Source organism: Gadus morhua, chromosome 14 (genome assembly GCF_902167405.1).
Source record: "Gadus morhua chromosome 14, gadMor3.0, whole genome shotgun sequence".
Classification (NCBI taxonomy): domain Eukaryota; kingdom Metazoa; phylum Chordata; class Actinopteri; order Gadiformes; family Gadidae; genus Gadus; species Gadus morhua.
Window position 1 is genome coordinate 18871878 of NC_044061.1, and position 24375 is coordinate 18896252.

A 24375-nucleotide genomic window follows, 5' to 3' on the forward strand; every position below is an offset into this window, starting at 1 on the left:
ACGCAGCTGTCGTCCTCGTGGTGCTTATAGGGGATGGCGGTGTGTCGCCCCCGTGGGTCTTGTGGCGGGCCTGTATCTGCACGGCGACACCTCAGCTTCCCCCCCCCTCGTTGGAGTCGCAGCTGAGGCTAGCACATGCCTCTCAATGATCAGTTTTAAATGATGTACCGGCATGACAAACTGATTTCTGCAATGCCAAAGCAAAAACGACCAGATCATTGAGAAGGAAAAAATTGAGATGAACATTACAATTGCTGTTGGGGAATTAAACGACTAATACCGCTCTCTCTCTGCAAATTCCCCTCCCTTTTCAACAGCCTATTGATTTAATAGATTTAGCCATATCAAAGCATTGACGTCTAGGACATCCCCCTTTCCTCTAGCGTGAAGCCCATATGATAGACCGTTATTTTTATAAAAATAAAAATAAAATATAAAATCCTAGATTTGCCCCTGGTATGCACTCACAGTGTTGAACGATGTTTTTAATATAGCATACTATACTTCATATCATATTCTACTCTAAACTTGGCATCCATAGCACTGTATTAAATGGGTGACTGCCTGATCTAATGTGTGCTCACAGCAGCTCCTACTGTTGTTGCCATAACCTGCTGCGTTTTCCATGCCTCGTTATTCTTTAATGACATATGTATGTTATTTTTGATGATGAACTCATGAGACAAATCGACAAAGCGTTTTTCAAGCAGCACATTTATACATATGGAACAACATTAGGAAACAAGCTAATTAAAATGGTTGTTTATGAAAGGCATGCATTCAAAATGAATGATGAATCATGCATAAGTAACATGCATTCATTCAGTGGGGTGATCAGTCACTGCAGAAAGCGCACTGCCCTCATCTGTCTGGTGCTGCTTCAGCAGTAAGCGTTGATCTTGGATGTCTTGGATCAGGACACTAAACACATTGTACTATCATCCCTCTTTTATGTATCACACTTAACCCTGGGGTTACCAGTCAAGCTCTGGGGTTTTGACTCATTACAAACAACCGTATGTTGCGGGCCGGGCACTCTCAGATCCAACGGTAGCTATACACAATACTTTAAAAGAACAATTCAAACTTGTTATCTCTCATCTCATATTTGTGTCATTGCACGAAAAAATGTATAATCTATAACCACTAACCTTACATCCCTGCAGCAATCCTTTTTGATCCAACACAATATGTAAGTGTTTCAATAAAGCAACTACGCTTTTTCCAAAGTATGTTTTAATTGTTCCGAAAAGTGAAACCCAGCTACCCAGGACCTGATCTTCCCCAGGGGGTTCAACTCTGTGAATGAAGTGAGAGATTCATGGCGGTGAAAAGAGCCAAGTCAGCTTCAGTTTGCGAGATGCTTCAAAGTGGGAGATGTGCTTTTATTATGTTGTTGATTAAAGAATATATATTATTACCAAAACCAATGACTGCAGTGAAAACATCACATACCGGCATTGGACATTTTAAAACGCCCAAACAATTATAGACTGTAGTTGTCGATGGACTGTATTTGCAGTTGTTTTGACCAGAAATGTAGTTTTTTTTGATCAAAGGTCCCTGATCTTAACCTTCTGGATACTTTCAGAGACCCAAGTCCCCTTCAGTGGAAATAAAAACAAAACAAAACAAGCATGGTTTCCAGCAGGATGTTCATGTAAACAAGTTGGTTGGTCTACATTACTTTTTGCGTGTTGTGCATAGCTGTGCTGTGCCCATATCTTGCTTCCTTTGTGAAAACAAAATCATGCCTCAGTGGGAAGGGGTTGTATCTTAAGTCAACACAGTGTCCGGGTTCCCATGGCTCGGCAGCCCAAGAGGCAGTGAGGGCACTGACACGATGTGCAGCTTGACCAAACATGATATGAGGCGTTGGTTTAGCCAACAAGACGGCAGCCTGCATGGCGGATTGATGCAGAGCTAATAGATGCTAATCAGTGTTGACAGCAAAATGCCGTACAGTCATTGCATGTTTATGGAAACTTAAATACCCCAAAACAAAATAAAGCATTGGAAAAAGTGGTATGCCATTGGATGACCCAGAAACTGTATAGTTATTGCAAAGTGGAAATTATTTATTCAAGGTAAATGCCGTTGTTGGGAATCACTCAAACAGCAGTAGATGGCCTTGTACTGGATATCTGTAGCTTGTTATGTTATTCTGTAACTGACTGATAACCGGAACCTCCCCAAAAATGTAGCCTTGTTTTATGGCCCGAGTTAAATATTTTATTCTTTCTGGAACATTCTCTTCTCGGGTGTAGTTTCAGAGCTATAATGTGGCGGGATTGGTTGTGTATTTAGCTTGAAGTCCAAATCCTACAAGGTTTTGATTTCCTCTTCTGTAAACACATGGGCTACTAAGTTACAGTTATATTTCCACTGTTCTATCTTTGCACATAGAAACATCTTGATTATTTCAAACCATAATGAAACCCTGAAACTAATATGATTTAAGCTTTGAGCTTACATTTTTACAGTCTGAAGCCCAGTGAGAATATATTTTAAGCATATTCTTTAAATCAACTTGCAATGTCCTTGACATTGAACACATTGAAGATCCAAATACATAAATTGTGGCCATTAAATAATTTTCTGCCTAATTTAAAGGCTCTCCTTTTCCACATGTTACACTGATAACTTTGTGCATCATGTTTCGGGAATCAATACAGGCAAATCGTAGCAACTGAATCCATGAGCATTTCCTTCAAAAAGCACCACAGACCTCCACTAGTTGAGCCTACAAGACGGGGGATGCGGCACACGTTTCATGCTGTGGTTACAGATATTCATATCCATTTTCATAATCAAACTGCCAACATCTGACTTTCTTCCAAAGTATAGCACTCAATAGCCCACACTGCACCCCAGTCAGAGGAGTCGTCATGCTGATGACTTGGCGTGTGAGAATAACATGGTTTACCAACCTGCATCGCAACCTCATACTTTCTACACAAACGGCACCACAGCAGTGAAACATCAAGTGCCTTGGACAAGGGTATTATAGCAATACATCACGCAAATCCAGTGTTACGTTTCAAGTCACAGTCAGTGATCTACAAACTACCAGGCAGTGTGTGTGTCTCTCTCTCTCTCTCTCTCTCTCTCTCTCTCTCTCTCTCTCTCTCTCTCTCTCTCTCTCTCTCTCTCTTTCAATCCCTCCCTAAATCCCTCTCTCTCTCTCGCTCTCTCTCTCTCTCTCTCTCTCTCTCTCTCTCTCTCTCTCTCTCTCTCTCTCGCTCCGCTCTGCTCTCCATATCTCTCTCTACAAGCTGACATTTGCTGAGTTTGACAAATAGTATCCGTGTCGGAACTGCAACTACACATCCATTGTGTGTTTGTGAATGAGCTTCTGGCAAGGCCAGAGCTCCCAGGACATCTGGGAGGCAGACAGAGCTGAAACGCTGGCTATAACATGCTCTAATCCCCTCTTCGATGGGATGTCTCTGGTTCCTGCCCGAATCAAAAGAATTCTGTTTGCTCTGGCCAATTTAATACCTGTTGAACTGACAACATGACGGACCAGGCATTACATACAAAAAACAGTTGTGTGTCTGTAAGTCCATACTATGGCCATTCAACCAAAGCCTATTGTATGTATTTCAGTATTGTATTTCTGTCTGTCCACACTCAGCTCAGATTGAGGGGAATCCATTGGTTCAGCCCCCCTCCCAGGATGTATAGAGCATAGCTTCACACACAACGGTGTCCCCTGGCATCTGCAGCCATACTTCTAACAGTGAGGACCACCCCCCACTCCACTGCCGCGCTGTCTACTGTTCGCTGTTGCCTTGGCAACCCTGTGACCAGTCAGCCCTCTCTCTCTCTCTCTCTCTCTCTCTCTCTCTCTCTCTCTCTCTCTCTCTCTCTCTCTCTCTCTCTCTCTCTCTCTCTCTCTATCGCTTTCTCTCTCTCACGCTCGCTCTCTGTACATTTTTCTTTCTCAGTCAGTGCATCTCTCTCTCTCTCTCTCTCTCTCTCTCTCTCTCTCTCTCTCTCTCTCTCTCTCTCTCTCTCTCTCTCTCTCTCTCTCTCTCTCTCTCTCTCTCTCACACAGAGAAAACACAAATACACACACACTCTGGGCCTCTCTCTCCTATCTCCATGTCCCTGTACACATTATTGTGTTGAGTTGTGGCCCGGAGCAGCTCGTCTCTGATTGGCTCAAGTTGTGCTGAGGGGAAAGGTAGAGTCCATCTTCACCTCCCAGATGAGAGTCTAATCACTAAACAGAAAACCCTCTGAAAAACCTTCGCTCAATGCAACAGCTTTATTCATTAGATTAGGAACAGGGCTTATAGGAAAAATCTCTTCTGAAGAAAAAATATATTTAGCCTTTAGCTCTTGTTTTTTTAGCAAGGTGTGAAAATAATTCTAGTTTTGAGAAGAGAAGTTCTCTCATGCATTAACTACAACAATTGTAGTGTTAATTTATAAGGCAGTTATAGAGTAATAGGGCAGTCTATTAGTATAGTAAGTAGTACATAATGCATGTGAGAGTAATAGCATAAAAACAGACTCAAGAACTTTAACACGAGTTAGTCTGACAGTTTGGATTAAGTCTTTAAATGAAAGTAATGAACTGAGGGAAATGGACCATTGGATGAAACTGCCTCTTGACGACAACGGCAGTACATTCTGATGTCCCAAAGGTCACTGAGGTCTGTTGGAAATGTAATTCCCATCAAACCTATGTTGTGTTTTTTTTTACATCACAACAACCAAACTCAATGAAGTTAAAGCTAAATAAAGGGGAGTTTTTTGGAAGGATTTGGCCATTTGGACAATTCCACAAGTCCCAATTCCCTCGTAAATGGATAGAAAAACGGAACAGCATCCTAAAGACTATTCCAAAAGACTGCTTCAGGAGAGGGGAGATTTAATGATGTGTCAGGAGAATGTCTATTGTGTTGTCGTCTTGACTGGAACTCATTGCGTTTAATTGGCCCGTTTGTGTTGCAGGAACTTTCTACTCTTTGGTTGGTGCATTTTTAGCTGCCATCAGTCTGTCGCCCCTCTGGCGGAACAAATTGTTCTGGTTTAACATCTTCCACTATTGTAGAGACCATTCCCTGGTCTGACTCCCACTGCTCTGAGGAACAAAGAAGCAGAAAGAGGGTGTGGCTGAAAGCTAGAGATGGTTTAATGCAGAAATACTATCTATTTGATTCTCTCTCCCTCTCTCTTTGTGTGTCTTTCTCCCTCTGTGTGTGTGTGTCTCTCTCACAAACACACACACACACACACACACACACACACACACACACACACACACACACACACACACACACACACACACACACACACACACACACACACATGCACGCACGCACGTACACACATGCTTGAAATATTTCATTTTCTTGAAATAACGTTTCTTCCTCAAGTTCTCTGCAATTAAACTTTAAAAAGCCTGGAAACTTTCCGGTTGTAGCTTGAAGCTCTATCAAGACTGGGATCCGTGTTGGACTGAAGTTAAACTAAATGAAAAAGAAGGATTGTTAGAGAGCGAGATGAAGAGTAAAGTGATGGTTGGAGCGAGAGACTGCTAGCCAGAGAGAGAGAGAGAGCAGGAGGGAGAGGGAGATAGAGCGAGTGAGAGAGGGGGAAAGGGAGAGAGAGAAACATTCAGGAAACAGGAGAGAGGGCAGGACAGGATGTTTGGGCCTTAAACCACTTAGCTCTCCTCTCAGAGGCTGTTAAAGGGAGGAAGACAAATATGGAATTTTATTCATGAGAGCCCAGGTCACGACCTCCCGGGGTAATGGACTGAGTAGATCTTACAGGAAAAAATGGCTGGCCCTGTTGACACTGGCCATGAGGAGCACAGATCTCTCAGGTCGTTTCAAAGGGGTGGGGAATCAACAAGGAGAAAACACAGCGTAGGCCGAAGCTGTAGGAAACCTAGATCAAATCGACACCCTGTTTCTGCCCTCATCCGACTGACCGCAATTCAACTCGCCCTTAACACTTCTCCCAACTTTCTCTCTCTCCCTACCCCCTTCTCTCTCGCTTCCTCTCCCTATCTCCAAACAAGAGCAGACACATATTCCTTATAAGGGGATCACGAGTGGAAGTAATCCAGAGCCTCTGGTTTTCTGCAGCTGATTGCGCTAAGCCTACAGAGGACCTCATTCCCCACTGAGCAGCCCAATGGTTGTAATTCAAATTATGCATAAAATGGGATATGTTCTATATTCGTTATTGTAAATGATTCAACTTAGAGAAATTGGTTGGGTTGTTCGGTATCCCAGCTTACAACACCCAACAACACAGCTAAACAGTCAGTTTCTGCTAAGTGCTATTAAGTCCATTAGGAATAGACTCATAGATAGAGTCTGAATAGATTCATATCATTAACCCTTGACTGAACCCAAAGCGAGAAGCAAATTATACAAATATATAAAGTCCCAACATTGCTTTGTCCACAACAACACATCTCTTCTTAGGGCTGGATGGCAATTAGGCTTCATTATTTATTTATCCCAGTTCATTCTAATTTACCCCCTTATAAACAAGCCGATGCATTTCAGGGGTTTCCCTTCCAATCAGAGATTTACATCCTGATGTTCTTCCAATGCAATGAGCTATATCTGATCTACCAGGGCTATGTTGTCAGCATGACCACATATGGTTACGTTAAAATCTGAAGGATCCTAAGACACAAGACTGCGGATAACAATGAGGAACCGGTGGTGTCACCACTACAGGGTATCATAGGCCCTTGATTGGCTGATTGTAGCCAAATTGACATCAAGGAGAGCTTCAAATTATTGAGTACCATGGGTGTGAATGGTGTACTGTGTGACCAAGAACTGAGATAAATACAAACACAGCAGAGTGTGCAGGGAGAACACTGTGAGATGCGTCAGGGGGCTATTATTGAGTTAGATGGGTTAGCCAGTTTGAGGGTTTTTAGTTGGCGGTGAGGTCAACGTCTTCCCGGTTAAACACAGCTCCATCAGATTCTTTTTTTTCCAGAATACCAGTTTAAATGCTGCAAAGCACTCTGGGTATGCATCATTATGCTTCAGATAGCGCATGAAGGGTATGATTTAAGTTGGGTATGAAGCAAGTTAATCGCAGTGTTAACGTGAACTTCAGGGAGATATGTTGTTGTTTTTGGCAGAAGCTTTTCCTTTCTTGAAGATTCATATGAAGTGGCCATTTGTTGTTGCTCTCATTATTAAAATTCAGGCTATGAGTAGATTAGAGTAAAACAAATAATCAATTATTGATGAAATTAGTTTTTGTTTGTTTGTATTATGTATTATCGTTAACGCTATTGACTAGTCCAAAGTGTCCAAATAGAGTGCTGACCTAGAGTTAATGAACTCATACTATTGCAACACAATGCAATTCATCGTTGTGCTTTCTGTTCATCCTGTGTATGAATTGGCTTGGACAGCTTTATCTGCAGGCAGTGAACCCTGGGAGTGGGGGGGCTAATAACTATGAAACATGGCTAAAACAACTGGAGTTTTGTTGAGCTTCCTCGACGCAGAGACACGAGTGATTGACTGACAGAGACACACATGAGGCTTCCAGGAAGCCATCCATGTGTTGCCTTGAATCATCACTAATGATGCAATACACATGAAGCAGCGAGGGTTCGTCCACTACATTCTCCCTAATCCCGGACCCGGGAATAAAGCAGTGATGAAGCTGAATGCCGAAGAAGGCCAATCCCACGGAATGTTGTTCGCATGATGGAACTTAATAGTATTGATTTTATTATTGTACTGCTAACATTTAATCAATTATCATTTAATCCAACCGATTTTTTAAGTGATTTCAGGGACCTGTCCTTAGGAGCAGGTAGGGGTGGCAGCACTTGGATCAAGGAAGGTCTTCAGGTTGGCTGTGGTCGTTGGGAATCTAAGCCAGTGCAGTTTTGCACTGGCAAAACACCATCCACTATAATCAATCACCATTCACTATTTTTACATTCAACGTGTTATGTAACTTAGTTTTGGTCGGAATTATGATCGATAACTATCGGATGTTAGCAGCATATGAACATGAATAAGATTCGAAAGACTAAAGAGATTCAATATTTGGTACTTTGGTGGTCCCCGATTAAAACACAGGGTACTTTATGTTTCCACACAAATCATCTTCCAAAACCAAAACACCTTCACGTTTGGTTAATAGTCTGTTCGAGTCCAACTACTGGTCACAGCACAATCTGTACATTTGGTACACATGGTCTGCCAAATTCGTTGTTTATTTGTTAAGATTTAGTATGCTAACAACCGTTGCTCTGTTGGTCTTTATTATGATGCAGAGTTGCTGAAAGCCATCAGCTCTTTTAAGGATTTGGTTTTTCCCAGAAAAGGCATCTATCCAAATACTGTAAGCTCTGTCTGTTTAAGGAAGACTTAGGAGATGAACAACATTGAATGACAATAAACCAATCAATCCTTAAAACCAAAGCCAAACAGAAGATTATACAAGGGCTTCGATTTTACAGCATACACGACCTGCCCAAACAAATTTGCATCTACTCATATATATTACCAGAGACGGTGTTGAGCCCAATGAAGCACAAAATATTGAAGTGAATCAAAAAGTATAAATAAGAACTTAAATTTATTCTCCAATCATGGCTTTGAGAAAGTGATTGAAGAGAAGTGTGTTGTGTTGATTTGTGAGGCAAGAAAATGTTGCCTATCGAGATGTCTTCTGCCATACAACGAACAGACAATACAAAGGAGAGAACAGACACAGGCATACACAACGTGACACAATACAAAAGTACAGGCTTTGAAAGCGTGGAATTATAACCCGTATGTTTGAAATGTGGCTCTGGAGGAAACAAAAACATTGGAGGGGCAGGGCACACGTTGACTAAAGAGCAACAATTCTCCTCCAAAGACGGGGGATAAAAACAAGGCAGCGTGCAAACATCTGGACAGAGCTGTGACTCCCCAGCCAGCACCCCACCCCAGTCAGGAGGAGCAAACACCAGGGGAGGAGGAAGAGGAGGAGGAGAATGAGTAGAGCGGGGGATTAAATAGTCAGAAAGGAGGTGATTCATCTACGGTCAGAGCCCAGTCATGCTTACGGCCTGCACTACCCACATGGCTGCTCGGGTGACATTGGATCGGTTTACTCAGATCCAAAATGGAGTTGTGTGTGAGACTGGGTGGCATCGTGTTTGTGTGAGTTTGACAGGGACATCTGCCAGGCAGGCTGCAGGTGAAGGATGAGTCAAGCGTGACACACCAGAGAGGAACAGAGACGGAGTCGCTGAAACAGAGGACAACAAACACACAATGGCTGGCTGTTGGACTGTTGTAACAAGTCAACGTAAAGCAGGAACAGCTGGAAAGCCTTGAGTCACCATGTCGGGTGCGGGCCCATCCCGGCCCAACCCAGACTAGGGAAACAAGAAGATATGATGCAAACACTGACACAACAATCTCATGACAGGCCGTGGCCTCACAGATACAGGCCTATTTTATAAACTTGCGTAGCAATAACCCTTGCTTTTTAATGCAAGCCCATTTCTAGTTTCTAGCGTTAAATGGATCTCTCAGTGGCGAAGTAGCTGTAGTGGTGTTGTGGTGGGGCATCTGAGTCTTTACTCAGAGATTCTCCCAATAACATCGATCTGTGAAGGTTACAGAATTTGAATAGAACCTAATTTTACATAGGCCATTATATTTGTTACTTTTGCTTTATTTGCTAACCACATGTTTCGCCCTGTCAAAGTTTACAGGGAAATTACATAAACAGACACAACTATTATAAAGCTTCTAAAGATTAATTTCTTCAAATGTTTTATTCACCAACTGTATTCACCAACTGGGTAGGCTCGAAAAGAGTCGAATATAATTACCAAAACAATTTAATTTACTTTTAATGAAGTTGCCACGAAAGCACTGTATAGTAACTCATGCATATTCAATCAAATATAAAAATTAATATTACCTAGCATTTCACAGATTATTATGATATAGAAAGGATGAATAAAGATGAACCAACACTAGCTCATTTCAATGTGTTTGTGGACACAACATCTGTGATTATTTAATTAAAACACAATGTTTAGCTTCATTGTATGGTACCTCGTAGACACACAACCAGTCAAGCAAAATATCCAATATATGCCCCATGATGGTCTTACTGGGGCCAGATGCCCAATAAGGGATTTTAACCCTTTAGAACCTGAGCTTAATAGCAGACAGATGGGTCTGGCCAGGAAGATGTGGGTGCTTCATAATGTACACAATTACTCTTTTGTCTTTGGAGTGAGTGAGTTGCCAAAAACAGCAGGATGCACTGGGATCAGTACGATCCCATATCTGTTCAATCCGACGGTTACTCAGTGTTTTCTGCTTAGATGTTCTGGTAAGTGATAGCGCCTGTTGGTGTACTAATAGGAGCATTGTTTGAGTGCAGGCTGAGGTTTTGCTCATTCTCTGGGGTCAACGATGCATAATTGGTGTCCCTTTCCGGGATGTGACGCGTCAAAGAGGGCAGGATCATTGAAGGATGATTATTGAACCTACAGATTTCTGATTCTGAGACTTATTCTGAATTTTGTGGTATTTGTCTTCTTGTATTGTAAACTAAAGTTATGAATTAACTAATTATAATTCAAACTGAATAACAACAAAATAAATGATTTAAATGACATGGTGGGTACATTACTTAAAAAGTTAGTACATCATAAGGTTTAAAACCTTTGTACATGACTTATGAGAGAAACGGTGGATCTACTTTCTGCCTTATTTATCTAGACGTGTAACCCAAAGACAACTTGCCTGTATGATGTTTAATTAGCCTTTTCTCTCAACAGCCGTTCCAAAACCTCATGAGAGATTTGGAAATGCTTCAGTCACCGGGGGGTGGATGTGTGGACGCAGGTGGGTGGATTTCCCCCAAGTCAAAAGGGAACGTCTCCACATCAAACAAAGACAGGCTCTGTCGCAAGGCCCCCCTCACCTCATGTTGCAGAAAACCTGCTCTTTCATGAACACCATGAGAAGGCCCCGCTAACAGGTGCACATCATACGTCCCCTTTTAGCACGCAGAGCGGCTGCTCTTTCTACCAACACTTCTATGCCAGGAGCACATTAGTTAGCTACAAACACCCTGACTTCTCTTCCTGGCTGAGAGACAACAGCGCCTGCAGAGAAACACTCTGATCCCCTCAAACCTTCAGCTGCAGGAAAAGGCAAGAAAATAAAATGAAAAAGAAAGACACCCTGAACAGGAGTCGTGATGTGGTACCATCTGCTAGTGCGCAGCAGATCAGAGAGGCTTTCAGAGTCAATTCAGGTGCTATTGTGCCAGGCCTCAAGAGACTGGCGGAGATGACTCCTGGATTCAACCTGAAGAAGAAGAAGAAGAAGGAGAAGAAGAAGAAAAAGGAGAGGATTACAAAATGTCCCCCTAAATCTGATATTCTCTTGTTTTATGTGTTCATTTCCCATTTTCAAATATGTGTGTCATTCCTGCTTATCTGCAAATCCATTGATGCCATTCCTGAGCCAACTCAATCCAACATGGAGTAAAGATAAGATATGATGATGATTGTTACTCCCAGCTGGATATTTGGGTACATCCTGCCATTGGTCACATTTTTGCGGACGCCGTTGACTTTGATGCCCACCAGCATTAAGTACGTCGATTCTCCAATCGGAAAACTATTCATCATCTGCAGGTGCGCCCAGACTTAAAATAGATACAAAGATGATAAATGGTACAGTTTGTTTTCTACTGTCGAATAAAACGCCCAGAATTTAAGAGAAAAGGGGGAGCCATGAGAGCAGTGCATGTGTGCTGATTAAAAGCCATTCTTTACTGAGACCTGACAGGTCTTTGCCATTGTGTCGAGTATTAGCCATTAGGATTTCCTTTACAGACATGAGACACATACACACACACACACACACACACACACACACACACACACACACACACACACACACACACACACACACACACACACACACACACACACACACACACAGAGGCACATACACATGCTCACGGGGATGCATGCACGGGCGCACAGACACACACACACACACACACACACACACACACACACACACACACACACACACACACACACACACACACACACACACACACACACACACACACACACATTAACAATTGAGAGGGAAAGAACTTGGAAATCTAAAGAACGATCAATAGCAGGTACATGGTGGAAAGCAGAGGTTCGCTAATATAGGAAGGATAGAGAGGCCATTTAGCAACTAGGTAATTCCTGGGTTAAACTAACTGTGGGTTTTAAAAACTGACAGTCGATAAATAGAACATCATATGGCAGTAGCAATGTTGTTTTGAGGATATGGACATGCACAGGTGGTTTAAGAGGTAAAAAAATCATCAAAATGTATTATTTTGTGTGGTGGTTGCGATTTATACAGTTGTAGGTCTTATTGCTAGATGCAGAGAAACAAATTAAATGTCGTCAACCGTTATACGTTCCTAACAGGTGTAGTGCAGTAAATAGTCATCTTTAAAAGTAGCAGTGACAAGCCTCTGTGTAAGATACAGGTTTTTTTGATAATGCTTTTTTCCAAAGCCTGCATTATTCTAGCAGTCATAGAGCAAAAACAACAACAATTCGACAGGAAATGCAAGAGGAGTAAAGAGTATGACTGGCCACAGCTCTCTCGTTCCATTGGATAACACTATTTACCCAGACGTCCTATTCAACCACCAGGCTGTCCTCGGACGCTCTCTCTCTCTGGGTGGACCGCTGCAGACCATCTCCACTAAAATCAGTCCCACAACAACTTAACTTCTCGTGTCCCATGCAAGAATCTGGGCCTTTTTCAAGGGCCTCTATGCGATGGGTTCAAAGTGTCAGACCTCTTGTCTTGAGTAAAAGCAGAAACTTTTGACTGCTTGCAAAAGCTGGCGTTGCCAATTAGTTTTACATGACAGCTCTGGATAAACAGAGAACACCGAGACTCGTCGTTTATCACTGTTTATGGTTATTATGCTTATCGTTCTACCTCTGCATGGAGGAAAAACCCTTATGAGGGGACCTACCAAACAAAACAAAACCTATTTCAACAATATGCAAAAACATGTTCTCCATGTCCTTCTAGAGTCTGCATACTCAAACGTTATCTTTTGTAAGAGGCAGAAGCCGCTGGCTCTGGCCATTGTGTTGGAAGGACTTTGCTAAGTCGGAGGTTAATGGTGTCGTGTTAATTAGTGCTTTCTCCTCAGGGGTTGAGTACAGCCAAGCAAAGGCATCTCGTAAGAGAGTGAGAGTTCTGACACATTCTTAACTACACTCCAGTATTCACACTGCACTCTGAGTTCATATGTCACTAACGCCGGAATGGTAAACATAGGCTAGGCCTACACACAATCCCTAAACAGTAGATAGGCCTACCTTACATATAGGCCTGATAAAACAAAATGAGAATATTAAGTAACAAAAGAAAAACAATAAAATACCAAATGTCCCATCTCATGATGTGATCATCAGGAGGAGATACATGTGTTCCATGGAGGGAGGCGGTTCCCTCTCCCCTCTTTCCCAAAACCACAATGTTTCTTCTGAGAAGTCTGGGCTGTTATGCAACGCTCGGTGGACTCTAGAGGGAGTGAGCAGGGTTTTGAACATGTGAACTTGAGTTGTCTTTACATGCCCTCCCCTGTGCACCAGCAGCATAGCGTTGGAGCCACTGCAGCTGGCTGTCAGCGCGGATGCATGAGGTAATACCAGTTACACCCTCGTAGAACAAGCAATGCATTTACCAGCCACACGCAATAGCAAACATATGGCTGGGCCCACAGATCTGCAGCCGGGATCAGGTTGGAAGACAAACCCAGGAGCATGTGTGTGTACCTGCAACGCTCTCCCACATGTAATAGTGGGAAATCTGAAGGATTTGTGATGTTGGCCGCAGATTCGCCAACGCAGGTCGGGTTGCGTTATCCTCCAGCAGGAAGGTACAACTAAGCCCAGCGTTGCATCCTTAGGACCCTGGGATCTGAAAAGTTGTTATTTGGTTATTTCTTTATCTTGGTCTTGATCAGCGCTTGGGCTACAGGGCTGTGGCATGCACAAGCCCAAGTTCAGGGGAATTATTAATGGCCTCTCCCATATCCTGTCCCATCTAATGGGTCACGGAAAGAAATCAAAATAAGCCAAAGGGGGAAGTTATAGTTTAAGACGGGTTGAAAGCGAGTGTAGTGGATAGGGTGTCCTGCAGCTGAAAGGTTCAGGGTTCGACCCCCAAGTTCAGCAAGATGCCCCCTAACCATTACCACCAACCTTAATGAAATGTATCTTAAATCACCTAGGACAGAATGGCCTCATATAGGAGTTAATGTTTAAATCCTGATGAGATAGGACACACAAGAGGGAGCTTATTGTGACCAGGGTGACTAGGACAGGTGAGGATAAAAAATAATCCATGTGGTGAAATTACAGATCTCCATAAACAAGGACAATAGCTCCCTCAGCTGCCTGGTTATAACAGTATTGTGGTATTGATTAAGACAAACAGTCATTAGAGCAATCCGATTAATTCGATCCACATTTTGTTGGCTAAATCAAATGATTCAGCCATCAAAAGGTTGCAATACATCAAATTACAAAATAATCGCAACAAAAACCCTCATCATATTGGGCGAACCACCACAGGTCATACACAGAAGCAGTATTACTGCATCCAGGAGGTTGGAGCCCAAAGGTGTCACGTGTCTGGATAACAACAGAAAGGGAAACATTTAGCTGTACAGTTAAAGATAGCAGAGCAGCCCACCACTTTCCATTGCATTGATTGGTATCTGTTTAAACAGAAAGGCTAAAATGCTGCACTGTCTGCTATGTTGTTGCACTGTCTGATATACACTGAGCGGGCCAAGGTCATAACTGGTAACATATGTTATGCATTGGAAAGAACTGTAGACGTCTCCACTCAATTCTTTGTCCTTCAATGCCATGAGTAAATTATTGTACTGTATCTCTAAGATCATATAATATTTCTCACATCATAAAGCTCACATGATTGTATACAGTTATTATGGTGGTATAGACTATATAGAACCCAGAATAGATGTGGAAACCCCTCACATCTGTTAGCCTATATGGGGATAGCCATCGCTTAGAAAGAAAGAAAGAAAGAAAGAAAGAAAGAAAGAAAGAAAGAAAGAAAGAAAGAAAGAAAGAAAGAAAGAAAGAAAGGAAGAAAGTAAGACAAAAAGACAAGATAATAAATATTGTACAAATGAAAGAGTGGTAGATCTTTTAAATATTGAGACATCTTTATCCCCCTTGTAATGCACCACGTAAACATATTTTTTCATGACTTTCTCATGTTCTTCTATGTTCCTTGTTACTTCAGTACAATCTGCGTGGGCATACATGTTTCACTGAGAGCTGGCCCTGCAGAACTGTCATGTGGAAACCTTGAGGTTAAATGCTGATCATAGTCCAGACAAGTGAAAAGAGAAGCAGGGGGAGGAGGTGCTGCTGTAAATGAAGGCCACCCACAGTCCTTCTCAAACACTCAACTGTTCAGAATTCAGCTGCTCAGACAAAACCCGGCCATGGAAATTGTGCTGGTACACGATCATGATGGATAAATGTACTGGAGTGGCAGGTTAATGTGAGGAAGAGGATCACATAAACACAGGGATCTGAAGCCTTTTCTTCCTGTTTACTGCACTGCACAGCAGATCTCGCTGTCAACATGGCTCACACAGTTTAAGCTCGGAACCAAGGCACAAACACTGGGAGGCAGTAGGTCAAAACACGAGACTAACCAAATGTAATGAGAGGTTTGGTCCTGCCTGCGTTACTATGCGCCACATGCCATTCCTTCTCTTCTTTAACTGTTCTGTCCAACATACAAGTGCACAACGATGCTGTTAGGAGAAGTTTTTGATCAGAAGGAAAGCACACCTTGACACTTAATTCCAAGAATGTTGGATGATTAGCTTATGGGGACAATGACAGCAATGTTCTTCTCACCCTTGACTGGGAGTGAGAGAGCAATCAATAGGCTCCTCTGATTGGGTCCAGGCTGGTTTCCACCAAGGCCCCGGACCACTGGTTTGCATACATTAACATGCACAGGGCACTGTTGGGCAGAGACAGCACTTATTTATGGGGAAGATCATATTCAGCCATCTGATTAAACGGAAGAGGTTTGATGAATGCTGATATGTATTACAATGAATCTGTACCATTATGCATTACAACCCACTAACCATGGTCCATAATATTAATTTGACATTTGACCTAAGTAATCACAAATATATGTGTTACCGCACAGTGGATTAGAAACAAATGTCAGTAGTAATCAGTAGAAGTAGATGCATTCGAACATTATTTAAAAAAAAATGCATGATCCACTCTATAATTATCTCTGTATTAAATTTGTGTTTTCACTAAAAAGGAAAGCAGCTCTAAAACCCTGTATTCCAGGGATTATTGTCTCAGCATTATACATGATCTGGATGTCTGTATTTAGTTACAGCAAGTGATTTTGTCCAGATCATATCACACACACACACACACACACACACACACACACACACACACACACACACACACACACACACACACACACACACACACACACACACACACACACACACACACACACACCTTGAAGAACATTGTAACAAGGCACTTCATCCAATGTAAGAAATGTGCAACGGAATTATACTGCCCTCTACTGGCATAAAGATAGATTTAAAGATAAACTTAAAAAAGGCACGATCACATGGGAATCAAATATAAATATGACCCAGACAGGTTATACAGAAAAATAATTGCAAAGAATATGCACAATTATTCAGGTCAGGACAGCACTTTATCCGTCCCAAATTTAAACCTTAAACCTATCCTGTCCCTAATTACTGGAAGAATATGTCAAATGACCCGAAGTGACACTGGCTTGACAAGAATATTTTTTAGAGTTAACAGTTTATTTTCCATTCCATGCATTATCGTTCGTTGTTTAAAATGCATACTGTAACAGTTAACCCCAAAAGCATAATTTCATTTTATAGCGACATCGTGTGGAATTTGTTAACATAACACGAATAGCATTATTGGTTTAAAGCAAAATTAGTAATTGTGTTTATTTTGAATAAAATGAGGACGAGCAGGTATATAATTCTGAAAAAATAAATAAACATGGGAAGACATCACAATGTCCAAAATGAATACTGTCGTATCGATAAGGCAACATAGGCCTATCCAAATCCAGGACCAGGTATGCATGTGTGCTAATTTATCAAGATATATTTTTATGTATTCAAAGAAAACATAAACCCCGCCATTGTACGGTAGACAATAGACTCGGATGCATTCCACTAAGTCAGCCACATTCTTGCTAGACTTGTGGCGGTGAGGAGTGAGGAGGAGCCCGGCTGTTTATTCATTCACGTCAGTCCCTCCTCCTCCGTCCCCTTCCTTCCTGCTCCGCGCCACGGCTCTCCGCCGCTCCAACTCTCCCCCGATATCCACCATAATATTCACTATCATCACAGTCACGTCGCCACCATAAACCCATTTTGGAATCAGGTGAGTTCCGCGGTTGTTTTTTATTCCGATGGGTCGGATAGACGAGTGAGCTGTGCGCTGGGTTGAGTCGCCCGGGCCGGCGAGGCGAGCGGTGTTTCCTACCCTAACTTATCACATTCCTCTTGACCACCCCCCGAAAATGTCTCGCTGGATTGTGTCTGTGTGTTGTTTTTTGGGTACATTGTGTGCCGTGCGGTGTGCATGCTTCGCGTATTACATTGCTTTCGTGTGGAAAACAAACACACGGCCAATGTAGGTCAGCAAGTACAGTCAAAATGTCGTCTTTTCTATTTTACTTCCACATTCTCTCATGCCACTAACAGATGGCGTCGCAAGGGGGGATGGAGAGAGCTGGAGAGAGACGCATAAAGGAGTAGGGGCTACAACAGGCCAGATCCAGCCCAATTCTGTCCAATACCAATCCATACATAGCCCGTTATGACATTCGTCTTCTTGCGTAGGCCCGTCTTGGAACAAAGTTTTCCCGTTAAGTTGTAGTAGGGCCCTTTTTAAAGATACAGTGCAAGTCAATAAGAATATGAGTATTATGAAGAGCAAAGTGAGAAGAGCAGGCTTGTATATGGGGTAACGTTATGCCACTAACCAAGAAGCTCCGTTTACTCGCAACCCCTTTTGCTTCGTGTCAAAATGTGAGACTGCAGATGCAATGCTGCAGCAACACCTATATGTGTGCAAGTGTTCATTATGGGTGTATAGATAGGGTATTAATGGGTAATACATGCTACCCTCACCAGTTGGCCGAGGCGTCACTTGATTGTCAGAAATTGTTGCCTGTGCCATTCAAGCTAGTGAGTTATGACCATAATCTGCACTGCATAACCGAGGAAGTCCCCTTGTGCTTCTCTAATCATCCTAGGTATGTTCCTCATAGGCATTTCTAAGGCAGATGCCGTTTTTTAACTTGGATCCCCGTTGTTTGGATGTTGCTACCAGTTAGGCTGTTGCATCTGAAATAATGTATAAAGCCCTGGGTCTGCACATGATGCAACGTCTAGTTCAATAGTACGTGTATGATGGCTCAATATGCGTGTTCACAGCAATAGCCTGCATGCTGCACATGCCAGACAGGCCCGTATTCGGTGGAGTTCAGTGGCTAACAAAGGTTACTACGACATCCTCCTTGTTGGCCATAGACATCCTTGTGTCTGTTGAGCTGTTTTCAGTTTGAAGAGGACTGCATCCTTTCTCAAACATCTTCACCCACCTACTTTGAACAAAGTGAAACTGCCATCACATTTCAAGGAAGCTTGTGTTTGTGTGTGACTGCATAAGGTTTAGTGGCTCTTCAGTGGGTTGATGTTGTGTCTCATAACTGTGCGCTACTGTTGCTTGGCCTGCCTTATGTACTGTGGTCGTCTGTCTTGTGTGCTGTCTTGCCAGTTATATTTATTTCAGTTTGTGCCCAGCTGAGTTGAGTGCTGCATTTATCAGACTGCCTTTATCAGCCCCACTGCTCTTTAGAGTGGAATGGTTTCTTGTAGTGATATAATGGTGTCGATTTGCTACATCACTAGTGTTGTAGTTAGATAGGTGTTTCTAAATTATTATTAAATAGTAACAACCTCAAATGTAATAAATTGTTGATTAATTAGCCGTCATAAAATCCAGCATCATAGACATCATCAAAATACATGCCGCTGAATTATTATTGGATGTATTGTTGTCTTGTTCGATACCCATTTCCCAAAGCTCAGATCAATAGGGATATATTGGTATTTCTGCTACACAACCCCACGCTGAGCTCTGGATCATGTCACATAGTCTATGAATCATAGCAGACAGTGTAGGCCAAAGCGTGTAGGCCAGCAACATGGCAGGCCCGGCCATCGGCAACATAATCCGGGCTAGGTCGACCGTAAAGACCCGTTTAATTTCCCGGTCACCCAAAATCTCTCCACTCTCTCCCGCTCATTCAATAATGTATTGAACGTCTATGTAGACGTAGTAGAATGGAGGTTGTGGTGCTAGGATAGAGTTGGGGTAAAGGGTTCAGAACAGCAGCTGATGGTGTCAGCACATTGCAGTGCTTTGCTCTGCTGCGGGCTGGGTTAAAAAAAAAAAGAGGGGGAGAGAAAGGATGATGTTTCTGGAAGCACAAAGGCCTAATGTTTTAGGGCTTGTTGGCTATAGCTGTAGCTCTCCACCAGCTATAGCTAACAAGTGCTCTTCCAAAACTTGTTTTAAATCCTGTATATATTCTTCCGGATGTCTGTTGTGTGTTGATGTTCTTGTAAGTCAGCACTGGGCTATGCCTGGATTGTATCATAGATTGCAGCTCAAAATGGAAAATAATAATAATTGACCCAATCTTGTACTGCTTTAGAAACGTGAGCCAAAGAATAAAGGCAGCAAAAGCAATGCTTCTTTCATTTCAACTTCCTACAAGTATCATGTCTCTAGAAAGCATGGTATATATGCTCAGCTCTTATGCAGGAGACTTCCATTGTGATCCAAAAAACACATTCTCCAGCTTTGTTGTGCATACATTTATCACTATGATGTACCAAGAGTTGGAGAGAGAGACATTAAGGTCCTTCTCATTCAGGCAATCAGAAAGACCTACGATTACAGAAGAGGGCATTTCAATGCTGTATGCCAAGAAGAGTAATATGTGTACAAGCACTATACTAACTGTATGAGATGGTGTTGTGTGTATTATGGTTAAACTTTTTTTTGGGGGGATAAAGCATGTTTGAGCGATCTTTGAAAATTTGGCACATAAAATGCATGTCATTTACACTCTGCTAATTGTGACACACACACACACACACACACACACACACACACACACACACACACACACACACACACACACACACACACACACACACACACACACACACCCTAATGAGATCTCAGGTAACACTGGCATAAAACGTGGCTCCAACAACGTGATTGTTTGCCATGTTGACCATATTCCCTCTTTTGAGTCCTCCTATCTACTGCTTCGGTTAAAATGTGAACGTGTGAGTCCTGCCTGTCAGCTTGGGCTGGCGTCTAGTCTTGTTAAGCGGGGCTTTGCCAATGTTCTGTTGTGTGAAGTTGTTACCAGTTGCATGGCCAGTTGGTGTGGACTTCCTCCCCAGTCAAGCCAACCTCTCAACATGAGATGGAATCAACTGGGGCTCTTGTTGTTTTGTGTAAATTATATATTATTTTTTTTAACCTTTCAAAGTATTTTTAATTATCCCTTTATTTATTATTGATTCATTTTGTATTAAAGCTCCTTTTTTGTTTACAGTATTCCTCATTTTCTATCCTCGATTACATTGTTATTGTATTTTTTTTACATTTTGACTGAAATCGGTGTGTTTGCTAGCCAATGATATATATATATATATATATATATATATATATATATATATATATATATATATTTGTATCAGTTATATACCTGCCAAAATATAACCCTATGTTAATAAATTTGTCCCCAACTTCTACTGAATTTAACATCACTATTGTGAAGGAAACTGACGATAGGCAGTTTTTAGAATGGCTAACATAGCTAGCAACGGTTGTTTAAGTATTGTCATGCAGGCCTTTTAATTTTACCGGAGAGATCATCGAGCAAGAATAAACACATTCCTATGGGAAGAAATTATGGGAATGCAAAATCCAAAGACACTCTTGTTGAATTGTATCACTTCTGACTATACACAAAGTACTTTTGGTTTTTTTAACTTGAAGACTACATGATACAATAAGAGACCAGTTGCCTAATTTAATCTGCAACACAAAACAAGCTTTTGTGGTTTTGTGTCATACAAGTCTCAATGACAACAAATAATAATATTGATCACCCTCTGCCACTCCTAAGTAGTACTCACGCAATCCTAAATCAAATGTTCAAGGATCAATACCCATCTGTCTATGTTTAATTTTGATTCTCTTAATTTCCTGGTTTTGCTGAGGAATGCCTCTTCCCAAGTCTCTTGACTCGGTTATGTGTTATATGATGCCATAGAAAGAAAACAAGAACAATGTTTAATCATTTCCCTAGTCCCCTTTTGCATTATTTTAACCTCTCCTCTCGTCCATCTATCTTGTCTTTGTTTGTCGTGTATGTGTTTTTTTTTTGTTTGTGAGTGATGTGGAGGGGTTATTTTTAGGACAAATTCTAACTAATCAAACAACAATATCACTGATTGACTGATTTGAAGGGGGCACTATAACAGCCCACTTTTTGTTAACGCAACCAGTCTCTGAACTGTTGTTGAGACCTCAATAAGTACATCTAAATGTTGACCAATCATTGGTGAATTTAACACATTCATCTGGACTACACCAAATGAGGGTTATCACTCTTTCGAAGCCAGTGGCCACAATGCTTTTCTGCTAAAGTAGCCTGTTATCCTGGCATGTACATGGAAGGGTGACAATAAGGAGAGTTAAGCTTAATTTATACTCCTGCGTTGAATAGCTGCCGTGGGTACGCCGTAGCTTACCTGCACCTCTCCAAAAATGTAATTACTCGTCGGGATGCAGAACGATAAATGTGAGCACTGGGTTGGATAACCACAGTATACCCATGGCGGCGATTCGATACAGAAGTATAAATCAAGCTTTAGTGCTAGCGCCAGTCCTTTGTTGGATGCATGCAAATGTAGTTCTTGCTGCAGTTTGTACTGAACCACTGCTCGCTACATTCATTTTAAACGTCTCTTGGTGTCTTTTGCCTGCAACAAGTCCGTGAAATCAAATTGTAATTTGGCTTTTTCAACAATGCATAATGTTATCTTAATTCACTAATGCTTCCTTGGCCAACACCCCCGCGGTTATTTGGGATTCCCACTTCGGCCACACCATGCTAAGAAATGTATGTATTCGCTGGACTGTAAGACTTCAGTATGCCGAACACTGAAATCTAAAATAGTTGAATGGTAAATCATATTTGAATAAGAATTGTACTCTGATTGACTGGTTGGTGTCAGGGGATCTCACTTGCCATGTTACCTTGCTCTAATTTGTGCCAATCAAAATTTGTGGTTGCAATGACCCCTGTTGCGCCAGAGGTGGCGCTGTCATTGTCATTTTTTTTTCCTCTCAGTGTTAGGTTACTCTTTAAAGAGCGTCCTGTCTTGTTTGGAAATTGATTTCCATCCACAGTAATTGGGTTCTCTCTCAGCAAGGTTGTGTGCGACTGTTCTAACGTGTGTGTGTTTGTGTGTGTGGCTCATAGGGCTGTCAAAATTGCTCAAAAATGACATTCGAATGTTCGTTTGGAAAAAAATCACGAATTCGAACTATTCGAATATCTGGTTGCCTATTTTACGCAGTTGCCGTCAATATGTCAATAATGCGACAAAACCATGGTTCAAATTAGTGGGATATATATATATCCTATAAACAGCCCAGTAACGTGGAGGCCTAATCATGAAAAGCCACAACTTTGTATCGCTTGCATTTCACCACCACACCTGCAAACACGCAAACTATAGTAATCTGAAGAAGACGCCCGCTTCTGAATGTTACAAAGTATGCTAGTGGTAACGTTCCTTGCTTTGCTTACCATTTATCGAGAAGGCCTATTAAAATCGATAAAGAAAAAAATGCATGTCGCCTACGTCTTCCACCATGCCAGCGAAAGGGCCAGCACTACGCATCGTTCGGTTTCCTGAAAAAAAAGCTGTCTCGGACTTTGCCGAGAACATTGCGTTACAGCAGCTTTCACCAGCCAGACTACTAGCTCCCTGAGCTCTACTTCGGATGCTTATTGAATGGCATAGCCGAGCTGGAATACCTATATCCAAGTACGGAAACCCCGAGGGGATAAAATACATTCGCTCTTCACATACTAGTCTGTTACACTTGTACCGCGGGAGTGTTTTTTCACATTCGAATATTATGAGGGACATCGCGAACAGACAGAGGCTCATTCACAAAGCAAATAGAGGCGCTTGTACCACGGGAGTGTTTTTTCACATTCGAATATTAATTTTCACGTTCGAATTCGCGTTTTTGGATACATTTCGAACGAATATTCGAACTTCGAATATTCGTTGACAGCCCTAGTGGCTCATTCACTATAGTTATGGTATCCACTTAAGAAAAAGATTCCTCTACTGTTGATGAAATATCTGTTTATTTAGAATTATTCAGACTGTCTTTCTGTGTTTGTTTGTTTGTTTACAAGGTTTCAGTAACTGGATGAAGGTACCGGATTGAGAGAAGGTGGTCGGGCCAGAGATAAGAAGATTGCATGAGAAAAAGGAAAGAAACAGAATTAGGGATGAAAAAGAGGGGGGAGGGAGAGGAAGGTAGGGGGAGAGAGAGGAAGGTAGGGGGAGAGAGAGGAAGGTAGGGGGAGAGAGAGGGAGAGATGGATGGAGATGGAGAGAGAGCAAAGGGTGAACTGTATCCATGGAAACATGAGGAAAGAGTGATGGAAGAGAGAATGAGAGGAGAAAGAGTGATGTAGTTTGGAACTGAGTTGGAGAGTGGTAGAATGAAATGGTATGGCTGCCATTGCTGCACCTCCAAGTGCCTCCATGCTTACTGAGATACGGCTTTTTGCAAAATACCCATCTTCTCCAATCATTGTTTTTAATTGTATAGCTTTCTAATGATGTTCTTCATCGGGCAACTCCAAATCAGCTGAGCATAGACAAAATCATATGGCAATTAAATAAATAAAGAGCCTACTTATATTCTAATGGTTGATTACTGAATTTATACACACACGCACACACATGTTTATACATGTGTTGCATTATTGGCTAGTAAACATTGGTTAAACTAAGGCTGAGTCATTCTCATGTATGCACAGTAGCCGATGCATATATCCACAAATGTCATATAAAAGT

At 41.9% G+C, this 24375-nt stretch overlaps 1 long non-coding RNA gene across 1 annotated transcript; it reads left to right on the top strand.

Annotated features, from left to right (window-relative positions):
* Positions 1–17388: 17388 nt before the first annotated feature.
* On the top strand, positions 17389–24219 carry LOC115558250 (uncharacterized). The gene is made up of 2 exons (XR_003979308.1): positions 17389–17551; positions 23706–24219. It is a non-coding gene; the product is annotated as an uncharacterized LOC115558250 (long non-coding RNA).
* Positions 24220–24375: the final 156 nt, after the last annotated feature.